Below are 18,993 nucleotides of genomic sequence, written 5' to 3'. Positions count from 1 at the left end.
TATCACAAACTTCAGGTTTTTTATGAAGCTGCCTTTAGAGCTAATTCTGAATGCTTTCAGTCTTCCAAGATGGTATAATCTAAGGAGAGATGTGTTTCCTCCACTCTTAGCCTGTGCTTTGGTCTCTGAGTGACCATGTGTTCTTTCCCACTGTGGAGCCATGCCCAGGGAACCCATTCATCTTAGGTGACAAGCTCTGGTATGCTGGTGTTCTTTTTTTTTTTAATTTATAATTTTTTTTCACAGTATATATGCATGAGTAATTTTTTAAAATAATATTATCCCTTGTATTCATTTTTCCAAATTATCCCCTCCCTCCCTCTACTCCCTCCCCTTGATGACAGGCAATCCCATACATTTTACATATGTTACAATATAACCTAGATACAATATATATGTGTAAATACCATTTTCTTGTTGCACATTAAGTATTAGATTCCGAAGGTATAAGTAACCTGGGTAGATAGACAGTAGTGCTAACAGTTTACATTCACTTCCCAGTGTTCCTTCTCTGGGTGTCGTTATTTCTGTCCATCATTGATCAGCTGGAAGTGAGTTGGATCTTCTTTATGTTGAAGATATCGATCAGAATACATCTTCATACAACATTGAAGTGTACAGCTGTCTTCTGGTTCTATTCATTTCACTTAGTATCAGTTGATGTAAGTCTCTCCAAGCCTCTCTGTATTCCTCCTGCTGGTCATTTCTTACAGAGCAATAATATTCCATAATCTTCATATACCATAATTTACCCAACCATTCTCCAATTGATGGACATCCATTCACCTTCCAGTTTCTAGCTACTACAAAAAGAGCTGCCACAAACATTTTGGCACATACAGGTCCCTTTCCGCTCTTTAGTATTTCTTTGGGATATAAGCCCAATAGCAGCAATGCTGGATCAAAGGATATGCACCGTTTGATAACTTTTGGGGCATAATTCCAAATTGCTCTCCAGAATGGCTGGATTCTTTCACAACTCCACCAACAATGTATCAGTGTCCCAGTTTTCCCACATCCCCTCCAACATTCATCATTATTTGTTCCTATCATCTTAGCCAATCTGACAGGTGTGTAGTGGTATCTCAGAGTTGTCTTAATTTGCATTTCTTTGATCAATAGTGATTTGGAACACTTTTTCATATGAGTGGATATAATTTCAATTTCATCATCTGAGAATTATCTGCTCATATCCTTTGACCATTTATCAACTGGAGAATGGTTTGATTTCTTATAAATTAGGGTCAGTTCTCTATATATTTTGGAAATGAGACCTTTATCAGAACCTTTAATTATAAAAATATTTTCCCAATTTGTTACTTCCCTTCTAATCTTGTTTGCATTAGTATTGTTTGTACATAAACTTTTTAGTTTGATGTAATCAAAATCCTCTATTTTGTGATCAATAATGATCTCTAGTTCTCCTCTGGTCATAAATTCCTTCCTCCTCCACAGGTCTGAGAGGTAGACTATTCTCTGTTCCTCTAATCTATTTATGATCTCATTCTTTATGCCTAAATCATGGACCCATTTTGATCTTATCTTGGTATATGGTGTTAAGTGTGGATCCATATCTAATTTCTGCCATACTAAATTCCAGTTTTCCCAACAATTTTTTTCCAAATAATGAATTTTTATCCCTAATGTTGGTATCTTTGGGTTTGTCAAAGATTAGATTGCTATAGATGTACCCTTTTTTGTCCTTTGTATCTAATCTGTTCCACTGATCTACCGGTCTATTTCTTAACCAATACCAAATGGTTTTGGTGACTGCTGCTATATAATATATATGCTAGTGTTCTTACTCACTTTGCAACCCAAACCACAGATGGACCATGCAGCAGAGTCCTGCCCTCAATGCCAGCACAGGGACCCTTGTATTCTCCTTCTGACCAATTGTCCCACCCCATTAGTGTCTGTGGGCTGAGAACTTTGGAAGTCAGGCTGCTCCTGACTCAGTCTCCTCAAGGCTGCTGCTGGTTTGCTGGGGCATTGCTGGACTGCATCCACTCTCACCCTAGTGCTATAGACTTTTGTTGCCAACTTTCTAGGTTGTCTGGGGCTGGAACATTGTTTGTGGTTCTGTTGCTCCAGAATTAGTTGAAGGTTGTTTGGAGGAGAATTTGGGAGAGTTCAGGTGAGTCCCTCCTTTTCTCAGACTTCTTGGGTCACCTATTTATCTCATGCTGCACCCCAAATCCATCATCTGTGAGGAAGTGCGGAGATCACTGGATCGATCAGAATTCAGTCTGTATTTCAGTTGAAATGTAATGGATTTTGCTTCTGTGCTTTATTTTAACTCTGGGTGAATTGTTATGTTTCGATGATGTTTCTTTTAAACAATATCTTGTATTCTATTTTGCAATTCATTTGGCTGTTTTTACATCAAGCCATCACCACGTTGGCCACTCTCTGATCTCAGACCCTCAAAGAGATAGCCCAGGAAACTGAGCATTGAGTGATGAGCACTAGAACTGTTTTCAGCCCACTCCTACAGCCAGCCCTGGGGGGAAGAAATCATTGTAGAAAAGGGCTCACCTTCCTCATCACCACCAGAAAGAACTGCTGACCCATTGCCAGTAACAGGCAGATGTGCCTAGGAGCCCTGGGAGTGAGCCCACTCCCCTAGACCACCAGTCCAGCCCTTCCAGTCATTGTCCATGGAGAGGCCAGACACCCCCACCTCCCAAAAACAGACAACCAGATACCACTTATAAAAGTGGGATTTCTCTACTGAGAGAAATTTGAGGAGCTGATGGGGTCTCATGGGGAAGGCTATATTGGGACTAGGATGATGGATGGAACATATAAAATGCTTTCCAGAGATAACATCAGTATTGATTTTATTATAGATCACACAGTAAGAGGAAGAAGGGGAATGGGGAAGGAGAGATGGGGGGAGGAGGCAAAGACAAGGTTGCCCTAATAGTTGCTTTTAAGAATTTGCCCAAGAATTCACTCAGTAGCATTAGGGAAGGGAGTAAGCCTGGCCCTGAGACTGGAGCACCAGACTGTGAGACCCCCTCTTCCCCAATTCTCCCCATCCCCCAATGGACTCCTCACCCTGATTGTGCTAGATTTATGTTCTTTTGGGCTCATTTCATTACCTTCCCTGGATGACCAAGAGTGAGTGAAGGAGTGAATGAATGCATAGCATTTATTCTGCACTTACTGTCCCAAACTGGTGCTATAAATACAAAAGTGAAATAGCTCCTGCCCTCAGAGAGCTTACCAAAAACAAACAAACAAACAAACAAACAAACAAACAAACAAAAAACATAGAAGAGGGGTGGCCAGGATGGGGATGGCAGTGGACAATATGGCGGTCCAGTTGACACAATCTTTGAAGAGACCTGTTGGGGAGGTAGAGTTGATTTGAGAGCTCGTGGCAGCTGGAAGCTGGGGGAAGACGAGGTCCCCCCCCCAAGCCTCTCTGCCCAGACAAAAATGTGACCCCTGGTTATTCCTGAAGAAAGCAGGCTGGGCATTGCCTCCCCGCACTCTGCCAAGCAAGGGGTGCAGGATGAGCTGTCCCCAAAGCGCAGGGAGCAAACTTGCTTCTGTTGGCAACTCTAGCCTTTGAAAATTCTGAATTTTAAATAAACTGGCATTTCATAAGCCAGGTGGAAGGGCGAAGGGCGTCTGTGGGAACCGTCTGTGGGAACCGCACAGCTCTGGGCGTAGAGCCTGCTTTCGTTTTGCATCCAGGATAAATGCATGCAACCCTGGGCGGGTTCTGCTGGGCTGTTCCCTTCTGATGCGGTGGAGAGAGCTGGAACCCGCCACCGGAATAGCCTCCGATGGCTCTCGGGCCCGCCCCAAAGCCTGGCTTTTAGTAATTCTGATAATATTTATTTGGCACAAGCCCCAAGTAGAAGGAAAGCGCAGTCCCAGGGAGGCGCAGACCCAGGGATATGCAGCCCGGGCAGGGGCAGGGGCCCGTTCTGCCAGGAGGAGGACGAGGACAGGGCGCTGTCCAAAGCTCACGCACTGACGCTTTTCACGGAATTTAGCTGTTTATAATAAGTGTGTTCGTGTTCACGGCGATAAATGATAAAACCCGGGAGTACCGTGCAGACCGGTGCATTTACTGCACCCCCATCGGCAGTCCATTTCCCACTGAGTTATCCGCGGGGCCCCACAAACATCCCAGACTTTGGCCGGGAAAGCTGCGCAGGCCCGGAGGACTAACTACTCACCTTTGTGAATCTGGCCTCAGACCCGGCTTGTGCTGGAGGGGGAGGGGAAGGGGGAGAGAAGGGCGGGGTTCCGGGCACGTCGCTCAAGGCTGTTTGTCCTCAGTGTGGCCCCGAGCCCCAGGGAAATGGGAAAACCCCCATAGTCTTTGCCAAGAGTTTGTCATGATGGAAGGACTGGTGGAGAGCCAGGCGGTCTCGGAGGGAAGTGCTGGGAAATTGGAGCTGAGCTCTCGGGAGGGTTAGAGCAGGGTTCGCGCCTTTCAGGGGAACCTGTGTGGGTGCCGCCATCTGCGGGGGGCCCAGGAGCGGCACGAGGGACCCGGAGGCCGGGGACGGCAGCCCTGGGACAGAGGCGACGGATCTGGCTGCAGAACTCCTGGAGGAAGGGGCGGTCCCGGGACCACCAGGGGCCGAGTGAGAGCCGGGAGGCTTTTTCTGTACAATGTGGGTCGGGGTCCCCTGACTGTGGGAGTCACCCCTCCCCCCGCGGGTTCCATGCTTGTCGGCCGGGGTATTTCCCCCCGGACAGGCTCCTGGTGTGCAATAAAAAAGATTTAATGAAGGATGAGCGTTTATCTAGGGCTGCGTACACCGAGCTCTGTGTTAGGAAAGCACTTTACAAATCTCGCCGGAGGCAGACGCCTGTGAATTCTGAATTTGAACTCAGGTCCTCCTGCTCCCAGGCCTCACGCTTTGTGTCCCATGGCGCCCTCTGGCGGCTTGCGGCACAACTGGCCCGAGTGCCCTCCGCCTCGGGAAGGGAGAACGCGCTGGGATCACGTGTTCCGCAGGGCTGTGGGAGCGCCTCGTCCCTCCCCGATCCTCTAGTTCCTCCCCCTTCTTCACACCGCGTCCGGAAGGCCCAGGGAGGGGGAGGAACCGGGCCCCAAGCCTCTCAGACCTCCCCACCATGCGCGTGCGCGGGAAGCTTCTGGACTACAATTCCCAAAGGCGCTCTTCCAGAAGCGGGGCTGCGGGGGGGGGGGGGGGGGGGAAGGTACTCGAGCTACGCATGCGCAGGACTCCGAGCAGTTCTCTGCTGGGTGCTCCAGACTGAAGTAGAGAGTAGACAGGGGAAGCTGGGAGGTGAGTCTTGTGACGTCACGATCGGAGGGTGGGGTTGTGTGTCCATGTGTGTGGTTGTGGGCCTGCTCTTGTTTGTGTGTCCTCCTGTGCTTGTGTCCGTGGGTGCGATTGTGGGTGACATCTGATTGTTGTGCTTGCGTGTCCGTGGGTGTGACTGGGTCTGCACTTGTGGCTGTCACGTGTGTCCCGAGGTGGAGTAGCCCGTGGGTCCCACGTGTCCGTGGGGTGCCGGCCCAGCCGCTTCCCGCCCCGGGCTCCGTCTCCTGATTCTGAGGCTTTAAAGGTGCCAGGCCGCCCGAGGTCCTCCGGCACCCCCCGCCCCCCTTTTCCTCTTGGCTGAGCACCCCTGTGGGTGAGGGGGGGCCGTGACCCTGGGCGCTGGGCTTAGTCATCGGCTCGGATGCCAAAGAGCCCTCACACTCAAGCCCCAGTCACCTCCATGCCTCGGATCCCTCCTCCTCGTCCCGGCCCCTCCCCCCTCGGCAGGAGCCTCGGGCCTTCTCCCAGGGGGGTCTCTGCACCAGCTTCTTAGGGGCAAGGACGGGCGCCCTCTAGCGGGAGCACCACCCGCTGCCCCGGCTAGGGAGGTCTGTGTGCCCCGCCCCCTCCCGTCCCACTCAGCTGGTCACTGGCCAAGGCATCCTGAGAGCCCGGTGGGAGACCAGCGGCCCCCTCCCTCAGGCTCCACCTCCCACCAAGGACAGCGCCCTTTCCTCGGTTCAGCTTCTGACCAGTCCCTTCCCGGGTCCAGCCCGGCTGTCCGCTGCTGGGAGTGCTGACGGCCAGCGTCCTCCTCCCCCACGATGCGCCCTCCTCCCGGGGCCCCAGGGGCTTCTGGGGCCTGCGCCCTCCCTGAGGACGGTCCTCAAACCCCACGGAAACAGCAGGTCCGGAGTACTGTGGCCGCTCCCAGTGCCCCGCCCCCGGCTGGTGGCTGGACGGGCCCCTTCCGCTGCCCTCCATCATTGCTGCCGGGTCCCAGGGCGGCTGTCACATGTCCGGGTGCATGATCCAGTGTTTGCCCCGTGCATTACGAGTGGCTTTGCCCGTGTGTGGGGCTCACCTGCCCACAGAAGCTGCCCCTGCCCAGGACCCCTCGGGCCGGCCTCTCCTCCACCAGCTTCCTCTCCCCTCAGGTCTCATGGCGCAGAATCTCCTTCCCCCTGAGGGAAGCTCAGAGGAGGAGGAGGGCGGATCCCCAGGGGTCTCCTTGGCCCTAGACCAGGTGAGTCATGGTCCCCTCAGCCTCCAGGCCCCTCCTGGCCTCCAGGCCCCCCTCAGCCTCCAGGCTCCCCTGGTCTCCAGGCCCCCCCTGGCCCTCAGGCCCCCCTGGTGTACAGGCTCCCCTTGGCCTCCAGGCTCCCCTGACCTCCAGGCTCCCCTGACCTCCAGGCCCCCCTTGGCCTCCAGGCCCCCCTCAGCCTCCAGGCTCCCCTGGTCTTCAGGCCCCCCCTGGCCCTCAGGCCCCCTTGGCCTCCAGGCCCCCCTCAGCCTCCAGGCCCCCCTCAGCCTCCAGGCCCCCCTTGGCCTCCAGGCTCCCCTGACCTCCAGGCTCTCCTGGCCTCCAGGCTCCCAGACCACTCCCGGGGTCCCTGGGGCTGTCAGTCATTGGTGGGAATCAGCCTGGACAAGGCTGGCCCCCTCTTGGGCTGCAGGCCCCATCCCTGAGGGACCCAAGGCCCCCAGAGGCCGTTCAAGCAGGCCCCTCCACGGCCCCCGGGGGGCGCTGCCGGGCCAGCAGGCTGTGTTTGGTGTTGCAGGAGGCCTTGTCCTTCAGGGACGTGGTTGTAGACTTCACGGAGGAGGAATGGGGGTGCCTGAGCCCCGCTCAGTGGCAGCTCTACAAGGAGGTGATGCTGGAGAACTACAGGAACCTGGTGTCCCTGGGTAAGGCTGGGGGGGAGGGGCCCAGAACCGGGGGCCGGGACTCCTCTGAAGCTCCTCCACCCTGAGGACCCCAGGAAAGACCCCTGGGTTGGGGCTTCCTGAACCTCCGGGGGGGTCTTCCCTGGTCTGTGGCAGGACCCCAGGTTGGGGGGGGGGGTTCCTGCAGGCTATGCTCTGGCTGGCTGAGCCCCAGGCCCCCTGTGTGGGAGGGCTGGAAGGGACCCTGGAGGCCACTGATTCCTGCCTGGGCCCGAAAGGATCCCCAGTCTGTCTGGCCTCCATGCCTCCGTCCTCGCCCCCCGTCCTCACCTCTGTCCTCGGTGGCCTAGATTCTGGAAGACATGGCCCCTCCTCCATGCCAAAGGTGAGTGTGTCCAGCGGCACCGCCCGCCCCCACTCCCAGAAGCACGAATTTACATTGGGTAGAGAAAAAGAAAGGCGGTGGGAAGGTCTTGGCCTTCAGCTCCAGGCCGGGGATTCTCCTTGGGGGTGTCCAGGAGGGAGCTGGAGCTTGCAGAGTAGGGAGAGGCTAGCTGACCTGCGGGGAGCCCCTCGGGGCCCTGTCCAGAGGAGGGCTTGGACCAGGCCAGGGGGCCTCTGGGCTGAAACCAGGCCTGCACCCACAGCTTACACACCCTGGAGCACCTGATGGGTGAAAGACCGGAGGGCATGGTGCTTTCTAAATGATCTTAAAGGAGACCTTCCTTTCTCAGTGACTCAGAGGAAAGAATTTTTTAAAGAAAAGACAGATTAGGAAAGAAGAGGAAGGGGAGGGGGAATCATAAGACACAATGGACACGTGTCCTCTGGTAAAATTAAACCGTTTGTAATGAAGCCCGGAAAAGAATCCAGTGGGGAAGATCATCTCCTATCAGTACCCGATAATGGGCTCTTCTTCAACTGTAAAGGCTGTTCCTGCTCCTGGGGGACCCCCCCCCCCATGTTGCTGCTGCTGAGAAGCTGTGCTCTCCTTCCAAGCTCAGCTCTCATCTGTCTCCCATCTTGGTCTCTTTCCCTGCCAGAGCCTGCCCTCCCCCAGTTACTGTGTGTGTGCGTGTGAGTGTGTGTGGTTGTGTGTGTGAGGGTATGTGGTTGTGTGTGTGTGTGTGTGTGTGTGTGTGAACATAGCTGCAGAGTCTCTGACCCAATGGAAGCTTTTGGAGGCAGGAACTGTTCTCTGTGGCTCGATGTCTGTGCCCAGGCCCTGGGGCCAGTCTTGTGGCTTGGACCCCGGGTGTCCTGTGATTGAACAGCTCTAGGGAACCTGGGGGGGGGGGGAACTCTCTGGCAGCTAATGCTCCTTCACTTAGAATCTTGGGAAGTCTCCTGGCTCACACACCTAGTAAGGGGGGACCTCAGTCCAAGGCTGCACCCCTATCCTCTACGGGCACATCCTGAAATGCAGGCGGTGCTTATGGGACGCTTGGAGCTCCCAGCAGGCAGGACCTGGCTCTCCCTCCAGCGGCCATGGCAGCTAAAGTCGAGCGCCTTCCCCATTCCCAGTACACAGCCGGCTCCTTTCCTCTCCCGTGGGCAGGGCTGAGAGAGGACAGACCAGACCTGATCTCCTGGCTGGAACAAGGGGAAGAGGTCCCTAGCAGCTCCCATTCTGGGAAAGGAGACCCCGCACCCTCTGGATGCTGCAGCCCGCCTGGGCCCTCAGGTATGGCTTTCTCTGAAGGACGGAGACCCCAAAGCTGAGGCTCCTGGGGAGCTCACTGCAGCTCCTCTCTCACACCGAGCATGGACCTGCGGTGCTCAGTCCTTACTGGTAAAGTGAGAGGACTTCTTAATGCTCTCTAACTGCTGCTGCGGCTCCCTGGGTGCCAGAATGCCTCAGGTGACATTCAAAACTATCCACAGCCTGGCTCCAGCCTTTCCCCAGTTCTTACATGTCCCTCCCGCAGTCCTGCTGCGCCCCTCCAGGGTCCCCTCCCCAACCTTTGCTCAGGCTGCCCCTCCACCTGAGATGCCCTCCCTCCTCCTCTGCATGGAGGCAGAATTCACCCTTTTGGAACATCCTCCCATCATCCTTTCTGTCTTTGGTAGCCAAAAGACAAAAGTCTAGTCTGTCACCCCCACAGTTGCACCTCCCCTTCTCAGAGACAGCAGCCATGTCTTCTAGTCCTCAGGCTCAGCATCCCCAGGCCTTTGAAGCTAGGAAGGAAGCAACAAAAGCATGCATTTCATGCTTACCACGTGCCCGCTATTGCTCCAAGTCCGGGGGGTACTTACTGAAGTAAGACAGTCTGCCCTCCTTCGGTATGAACACATGGTCCTCAGGACCCACTGCTGGTCACCCGTGCCCTTCCTGAAATGGGGGTTCCTTCAACTGCACCCCGAAAATTCCAATGTAGTTGACCACAACCAAATGCGGTGGGATTCCAGGCAGCTAGATGGCACAGGGCCCTGGGCTTAGAGGCAGGAAGCCTGAATATAGATCTGGTCTCAGGATGATCCTGGACAAGTCACTTAACGCTACTTGCCTCAGTTTCCCCATCTGTAAAATGAGCTGGAGAAGGGAATGGCAAACACTTCAGTAGCTTGCCCAAGAAAAACCCCAAATGGGGTCACGGAAGTCAGACAATGGTCAGATAACCGACCCACAGATATTAGCACCTAATTGGGGGGGGGGAGTTTGAGAATAAATCCAGATTGCACACATACATGTGGATATATATACATATGTGTATATACTTCATATACATATATAAATAATTCTATAAATCTTATAGAACTATGTAAATATTTATATATAAATATAGAGCTTCATAAATAGTAACTGTAGCTATTATTATTATTATTAATAATAACTAACCATGCCGTTAATACTTTGTGAAGCACCACGCTGAACATTTTTACAATGACCTCATTTGATAGCAGTTCCCCCCCATTATTGTTACAATTGTTATTGTTATTGTTAACAATAATATTATTATCCGCTCCTTAGATACTGTTTTCTCTGTTAATATGTGCATTGTATCCATTAAGTTTGGGGAGAATAATTTTTTGCAATTTTTTGGCCCGGGAGGGCTTGGACTCGTTCTCTGAGGTCATGAAAAGCTTAGATTCAAATTATTTCTCTTCTGAATTTCTTCCAGCCTGGGGTTCTAGGCTTGAGAAGCAGGAGGAGCCGCCTGGAAGCCAGGAAGGAGGAGGGTTAACAGTAACATTTGTGGGAAGCCTCAGAAGCCATGTTGTTCCCGGGTCCCCCCCATTTGGGGAAAGTCCTAAGCAGGAGGTCATGTCGCAGAGAGCAATGGGAATCCTTCCTGGAGACACTCCAAGGATCGGGCTTTTCTCAGGAAAACAACTTCAACCCACCAACCCTCCTCACGCCCAAGGAGCGGGGAAGCCAGAAACATACTGACTCGGGGGGAAGCTTTAGTCAGAGCGAGCCCCAGTGGCCGTCGGTGAGGGGGTCATAATGAACAGGGAAATTTCCCCCTATACTCAACATGACAGAAATGAACCCTGCCATTTGGAAGAAGTCAGACAGAATTCTGGCAGGAGCTCCCCTCTTGTTCCAAATGTGAGGTCTCCCGGTGAAGAGAAACCTCATAAATGTGGAAATCAGGAGCGAATTCAAGAGGGCGGAAACCATTCTCAGTGTAGTCATTGTGGAGGGGCCTTCAGGCGGAGCTCGGGGTTCACTGAACACCAAGGCTGTGACTGCACTGAGTTTGGGGAGCCCCACCCCCAGAACTCAGCTGTTCCTAGAAACTCGCCGCTTCAGAGCGGCAAGAAGCCGTACAAGTGCGATGAATGCGGGACGGCCTTCACTTGGCGCTCCTACCTTATGGAACACCAGCGAACTCACACCGGGGGAGAAACCGTACAAATGTAAGGAATGTGGCAAGGCCTTCAGCCAGAGCTCCAGCCTCACCAAACACCAGAGGATCCACACTGGAGAGAAGCCATACAAATGCCTGGAGTGTGGGAACGCCTTCCGGCAGAACTCGCACCTGATTCGCCACCAGAGGATTCACACTGGAGAGAAGCCCTATGAATGCAAGGAGTGCGGCAAGGCCTTCAGCCAGAGATCGGACATCATTAAACATGAAAGGATCCACAGTGGGAAGAAGCCCTACGAGTGCAAGGAGTGCGGGGGCTGCCTTCAGTTGGCGCTCCTACCTCATTGAGCACCCAGAGAACGCATGCCTTGGAGAAGCCCTACGAGTGCAAGGAGTGTGGCAAGGCCTTCAGCCAGAGCTCATCCCTGATCCAACACCACCGGATCCACACAGGCGAGAAGCCCTACGAGTGTAACGAGTGTGGCAAGGCCTTCAAACAGAGATCGTCCCTGATCCCAGCATTACCGGATCCACACCGGCGAAAAGCCCTTTGAATGCAAAGATTGTGGGGCCGTCTTCAGCGGGCACTCCGGCCTCCTCCACCACCAGAGAATTCACACTGGGGAGAAGCCCTACCAGTGTAAGGAGTGTGGCAAGGCCTTCAGGCAGAGCTCTGCCCTCATCCACCATCAGATAACTCACACCGGAGAGAGAAGCCTTACCAGTGTAAAGACTGTGGGAAGGCCTTCCGAAGGAACACAGTTCTCACCGAACACCAGAGAATTCACACCAGAGAGATCCCCTACAAGTGTAAGGAATGCAGCAAGGTCTTCGTGCAGAAAGCGGCTCTTCATCAGCATCAGAGAATTCATTACTGGAAACAAGCTTTTACCCGTGTAAGCAACAGGAAGGCCTTTGTCCAGAGAGCAGTCTTTAGGAAACACCAGATAATTCACACTGGAGAAACTTTATGAGTGGAAGAAAGGTGGGGAAGCATTCTGTCAGACATCAGCTCTCATTAACATGACCAAAGTGACAGAAAGGAGATAGACAAAAGAGAAAATGAGAGAGAGAGAGAGAGAGAGAGAGAGAGAGAGAGAGAGAGAGAGAGAGAGAGAGAGAGCGCCACACACACACAGAGAAAAAGAGATGGAGACAGAGAGAGAATGAATGTTTAATAATCAGAGAATGCCTGATTCAGTTAGAGCTGAGCTGGCACTGAACACAAATTAATGAATGTGCATAGAGCCCCATGAATGTGAAAACTATAAGAAATCCTTCATTTGGAGATCAAATCTTATTTAATCAGAGAATTGACCTTGGACACAAACTGACTGTCATGGATGTGGCAAACCATTCAGTCTTAAGAAGACCCTCACTCTGTATCAGAGAATTCTGCCTGGTAGAAAACCTCTAGATAAAATCCTGGTGAGGGGGGGGTGAATGTGGAAAACCTCATACTCAGAGGTCTAGCCTGCTTCACCATCAGTGAACTCTTATAGAGGGAATTCCCTTGAAATAGAGGTGATCCAGGACAGAAGTAAAAGGTTCCACCAAAACCCAACTTTTCTTCACCTCAGAACTTCAAGAAATCTGCCCAATAAAGTAAAAGAATAACAAAAGAGAAAAAAGAAAGAAATTCTCACAAAGAAAACTTTGCAAAAAAAAAAAAATTGAGCATAAGGACTAGTTATTGGTAATGAGTGAATCAGAGGCTTAGGATAAAGCAAGGTGATTATTGTCTCTCAGAAATCCCACTTTGCCTTAAGGTCCCTGAAGGAGCATATTGTACAATTAGTGGCTACTCCTCTGAGTTTTGAGGGGACAGAATCTTCAAGAAAGGAAGTAACTATTCTTTATTGAAATCAGGATAATACAGATGAAGGACATTCAGAGAGTCTGAATTGAGGGAGTGGGACATCCCGGACTCACTGTGACCTAATCTGGGCCAAGAAAACATAAAACATTATGATCCCAGTAAAAGAGACTTGGCTGGCTAAGTCCGTGGGGGAGAAGGGTATATCCAAAGGTTAGCATGAGTGGGTGGTTTCAAAGGAAGGAAACTGCACTTCAAGAGGCCAGAGTTCTGGATGTGGGCGAGGTCCAGTGGTTTTGGAGGATGCTGGGGTTGGGTTGTTCCAGCAGGAGCTTTGGTCCCTCCTACCAATTCCCAAGGAGATATCTATCTATCAGGATTTAGTGGAGGGGAAAATAAGTTGACTAGTAACAACCTTGAAGGTTAATGGATTCTGAAACAAAAATCTCTAAGGAATGGACAGCAATCTCTAAGAGGGGTTTTGTAGGCTCCTCTACAAGCTAGTGATCAAAGGTTAGATAGAGAGTGCATATACTATCACCTGATGTAGAAAAATCCAAACTCCTTAATACAGAAATGTGAATTATGGAACTCCCGGGATATCACCTCCCATCCCTCCAGGAGGGTAGAAGATGAAGAAAATCAACACCTTAATAGTCAGAGAAATGCAAATTACAAATCTCCCAGAATATTACCACCTATCCCTCTGTTAGCATGGAGAGTAGAAGATGGGGAAAATCAACTCCCTAACAGTCAAAGAAACACAAATTACAGAACTCCCAAAATATTACTATCCATCCCTCCAGAAGGGTAGAAGATGGGAAAATCAGCTCCTTAATAGAGAAATGCAAATTACAGAACTTCCAGGGTATTACCTTCCATCCCTCTTAGCCTGGAGAGTAGAAGAGGGGAAAAACCAACTCCTTAATAGCTAGAGAAATCTAAATTACGGAACTCCCAAGGTATTATCTCTTATCTCTCCTTTGTTAGCCTGGAGAGAAGAAGATTGGGAAAATCTTAATAGTTAGAGAAATGTAAATTACAGAACTCCAAAGGTATTATCTCCTATCCCTCCTGTTAGCCTGGAGAGTAGAAGATGAAGGAAAATCACAGGTGGTAGAGCCCATTGATCCAGCTGCCAGAAAAGCATGGGGAATTATGTGAGAACAATTCTAAAATTGTTCATACCTTTGATCCAGGGATCTTATTATTCGATCTATAACCTTAGGAGGGCAATAATAGAAAGAAAGGATCCAGATTTAACTCAACAACAAGGACTGGGGAGAGCGCAAGGCCCCTGGAGTCAACAGGAACTGAATTCGAATCTGTCTCCAAGCACTTGACACTTATCTTGACCCTGGGCAAGTCATCCCCAACTGTCTCACTCCCCCAAAATACTGAGCAGCAGACATGCACAGAGAAAATATCTGTATACAGACACATTCATCACAGCATTATGGGTAACAAAGTGGGAGCAAAATAAATGCCAATGTGTGTCCTATTTGACACTGAATCAGCATGTGAATGTGAAGATCAGAATATATCTGAATCCCAGGGCAGTTGTGAGGAGCAAAAGAAGCCAGATGCAGAGAGGGGGCTTTGTGAAATTTAAAGCACTATTCTGCATATGTGTGTATTTGGGTATATGTGTATGTGCAGCAGCTAATGTAGCACGAGTTCAAATCCAGTCCCACACTTTCTAGCTGTGTGACACTGAGCAAGTCACTTTACCTCTGCCTGCCTTAATTTTTTCATCTGTAAAATGGGCATAATTGCACCTCCTTCCAGGGCTGTGAATATCAAAGGAGATATTCAAGCGGTAGTTTGTAAGGCATTTTATAAACCTCCAAACCCTTTTTAGATGCTCGCCTTCACATGTGTAATTGTTCCATGAGGAAGGATGCTGTGGAAAGAAGAATTAATTGTAAGTCATGATATGGAATGAGGAATCCTATAAAGGTGACCCGAGACTGGGATGTTTGAGGCACATATCCTAGGAAAGAAGAAGAAGAACCAATTAGATTAACCAAGGAGGCTTTGAACAGGAGGATTTCTGCCCTGGGTTTTAAAACCCTTCTTCCATATCTGGGTGAGCACCGACTTTCACTGGAAATTATCAGACCTTCTATCCAGCTTTGTCCTTGAAACTCAGGAACCTGTGGCATGAGATGTGCCTGAGACATCCACCCAGAGAACCTTTGGGCTTAATGGAATCTGTGTTTCTCCTGCTTCCTGTCGTAATCTTAACATTTTTGTTGCCAGCTACCATTGAAATAACAGAATATAAAATATACCCATAAATCACCAGATCTGATGTTTGATGTCCTTAACCAAGTTTCACGGACAAAGTTGACCCTCATTCAATCACTGGCTTTTGGGATAGCGCCCACAAAATCCAGAAGGCAGAGAGAGAGAGAAATTCCATTTTAAAAACTACAAAACGTAAAAAATATTTGGGGGCTCTTACCAAGGAACCATGTAAATACTAATTTAAATAGAATGCTATTACTTGCCCATGGTTGATTTATGCTAATATAACACAAATGGAATTATTTCACTTGTTTGGAGCCATACCGTCAAATTACCAAAATAATACTTTATAGAAGTGGGAAAGATACCAAATTTTATCTGGAAGAATAAAAGGTCAAGGATCTCAAGTGAAATAATGAAAAGAAATGGGAAGGAAGGAACCTCACAGGTTCAGATCTCAGATATTCTGCAAAGCAGTAGTCACCTATACTGTTTGGTAGTTAAAAATCTACAAAGTTGACAAGTATAGAACAGATGAGGTACTCAAGATCCAGAATAAACATGAAAACTTAGTGTTGGGAAAGCCCAGAGACCCCTACCACCGCTGGGGAAACTGGACAGCTGTCTGGAAGAAGTTAGGCTGAAACCTATTCCATATTCCATAATAACTTCTAAATGGTACATGGCCTAGATGCAAAAGGCAATCTCATAATCCAATTTGAGGAGCCGGAGAAGGAAGCTTTTGTAATTTTGGAGGAGGGCAGAGTTCTTGACCAAACAAAAGATAGAAAAGATCATATGAAATAAAATGGACAGTTTGGATTACATAACATCAAAAATAGCTACACATAGGGGCAGCTGGATGGCACAGTGGTTAGAGCACCAGCCCTGAAGTTAGGAGGACCTGAGTTCAAATCTGATCTCAGACACTTCCTAATTGTGTGACCTTGGGCAAGTCATTTAAGCCCACTTGCCTCAATGGGGGAAAATCTGTACAAAGCAGTTACAATTAGAAGGGGAACCACATATACATATCTGACTTAGAATACTCTAACACCTGAAGAAATGATAAGAGGCAAAAATTCAGAGAAACCTCTTTAACATCTTCTTAGGGCTCACTTGCCCTTCTCACAACCACTGGCCTATGGGATCCCCAGAGGTTCTCTGGGTAGATCTGGAGGTCATCATCCTCCCATATCCTTTCTCACACTTCCCCGGCACTAAGAATGCTTTCCCTCAAATAGGTCCCAAGTCCAAGAGGAACCCGAAGTACAATGGTAGTAAGACACACGTTTGGAGACACACTTGGCCATGGCAACTTATACCTTCCAAAGTGTAGGGCCTTAATGGTCTTTGTCTTTCCCAAACTTCCTCAAGATGTTCTTTTCTTTTATTAAAGCTTTTTATTTACAAAACATATACCTGGGTAATTTTTCAACATTGATCCTTGCAAAGCTTTCTGTTCCAAATTATCCCCTCCTTCTCCCCACCTCCTCCCCTAGATGGCAGGTAGTCCCATACATGTTAAATATATTAAAATACAGGTTAAATCCAATATATGTATACATATTTATACAGTTATTTTGCTGCACAAGAAAAATCGAGCAAGGAAAAAAAAAACAACCTGAAAAAGAAAACAAAATGCAAGCAAACATCAACATAAAAGAGTGGAAATGCTATGTGGTGGTCCACCCTCAGTTCCCATAGTCCTCTTTCTGGGTGCAGATGGCTCTCCACCACTGAATAATTGGAACGGGTCTGAATCACCTCACTGTTGAAGAGAGCCACGTCCATCAGAATTGTTGTTGAAGTATATAATGATCTCCTGGTCCTGCTCATTTCAGTCAGCTTAAGTTCTTGTAATTCCCTCCAGGTCTCTCTGCTGGTCGTTTCTTACAGAACAATAATATTCCATAACATTCATATTCCATAACTTATTCAGCTATTCTCCAAATGATGGGTGTCCAATCAGTTTCCAGTTTCTCAAGTTCTTTCCGGATTTTCTTACTGGATCTTCACAGGATATGTGGTGGCACTGGGACTAATGGTCCAGCCAGCTTGCTCCTCCTGGGATTTAATGTCTAGCCTGGAAGGGTCAGTCTGCTGTTGGCCTGGCCAGACCAAGGAGGTCCCTCAGCCAGACTCTGAAACCGACCGACCAAACTGAGCCAACCGTTCTGTGGCCGAACTGCCACTGCCGGGCAGGGTTAGGCTGCTCTTTCTGTTGTTGGATAAGTAGCACCAGGCAGCTTTGCGGTTACTGCTGTAGGACAGAATGAGATCTGATAATACTGCTAACCCCTTCATTCCTCCAGATTCCATTATTTACCCAAATATTGTTCTTTTCATGGCACCATAAAGTGAATTTGACAAATTGATCTACATAGAAAGAAATCTGTAAATTTGATTTGGACATGGCGTGGCCCAACTATGAACAAGCTCTCCAACGATTTGTCTCCTTTTATTTCTCTGTGTGTGTGTGTGTGTGATGTGGGGATGGTGGTGGTGGCGGGGTTTGCATTTATATTCATGAGGGTCCTTGCTGGGTCCTGATGGTTTAACTCTGAGAAGTTTTATATTGTTTTGTCATTCTTAGGAAGAGAATTTTTTTTTTTCTATTTGATGATCTGGGTTACACAATGAGGTGTTCTTGGATAAACAAAATCAATGCAGCTATTTTTAAACCTTATGCTGAGGAATCCATAAGTCATATTGGACTTCTGAAATGTTTCATGACACAAAGGAGCTTGAGAAGCTGTGCCCTAGATAAAGTATACCTGGATTTCACCAAGCCACTGGACCAAGTCATGATATATTTGGGGACAAGGTGGATAAAGGTGTAATTCTTCTGTGCACTTGGCTGCCAACCTAAGTTAGGCCTTCATTACCCATCTCCTGAAGACCCTAAATACCCTGATTCTAGTCACCTTCCCTTCTAGAACATCTTCTAACTAGAACCCACAACTATCTTCCTTAGTACTGGTCTGATGGTGCATCTCTTTCCCCCCCACTGTCTTTGAACCTTCTCTAGGATCAAACACACAATTTGGGCTCTGGTATTTTAGAGACCGTCCCAGTATAGCTGGACTTTCATACAATTCCCCTTCTTAGGCTCCACATGTCAGCAAAGCTAGCCCACCTCCTGCTCTCTAGCATCAGCCTGCCATCTCCCGCCTATGGGCCTTTGCCCAGCTGACCAGTCTTCCCTACCAGTGCCTCCCTCCTCACCTTGACTTTAATGGAGCTTTGGCTTACCCAGGATTCCCTTCCTCATCCCATGCAGGGTGGTGGTGGGGGTTACTTACCTGCTTAAGGTGGTTCATCTCCTTGGAGGGGGCAGTTGTGCTGGGTGTCCCTGCCCCTGCCGTCTAGCCTGGCGAATGTGCCTGAAGGGAAGAGGTACTGGGAGATGGGGAGCCAGGCTGCCAGGCTAACCCTCCAAGGACCCATCCAGGGATCTGGGCCAGGGTTTCCTGCCCCACCCCCTCGGACTGCACCCCAGGGCTTCATATTGACTAGCCTGAGATCAAGAAGAGTGTGTATGTGGGTGAAGTAAAGTTGAGGCCAGAGAACTAAAGACCTGGGGGGAGCGCTGGGTATCCAGCGTGGCTACCTCTACCTCTGAAGAGGCCTTCCCATTCCTGGGGGTCTGTCTATTGGTGCAGGTCGCTGCAACCTCACTCAGTGTGGACTCTGAGCGGAAGGTTTGGGCAGCGAACCCCTGTGCTTGTGCACAGAACCCGGACACGGAAGTCACTCTGGGCACCCAGACAAGCGGGGCAGAGCGAGGGGTTCTGGTAGTGTTCCCACACGCGCTCCCGTGGGCCATCTAAGTCTCTCGGAGTGCCGGCAATAGGGGCAGAAGTGCCTCGGTGGGGTTGGCTGTGTGCCCAAGGTTTGTGACCCCCACGTTCGCGAGCCCCAGAGGGGGTGGAGAGCTGCAGGAAGAAGCTTGGTCCTG

The 18,993-nt window shown here is 49.7% G+C and overlaps 1 pseudogene; it reads left to right on the top strand.

Moving 5' to 3' along the window:
• The first annotated feature begins 5,324 nt into the window (after positions 1–5,324).
• On the top strand, positions 5,325–17,474 carry LOC141564975 (uncharacterized; annotated as a pseudogene).
• Positions 17,475–18,993: the final 1,519 nt, after the last annotated feature.

Source organism: Sminthopsis crassicaudata, chromosome 3 (assembly GCF_048593235.1).
Source record: "Sminthopsis crassicaudata isolate SCR6 chromosome 3, ASM4859323v1, whole genome shotgun sequence".
In the NCBI taxonomy this organism is placed as follows: Eukaryota; Metazoa; Chordata; class Mammalia; order Dasyuromorphia; family Dasyuridae; genus Sminthopsis; species Sminthopsis crassicaudata.
Note: the sequence above shows the minus strand (reverse complement) of the source record. Positions and strands in the feature narration are given on the sequence as shown.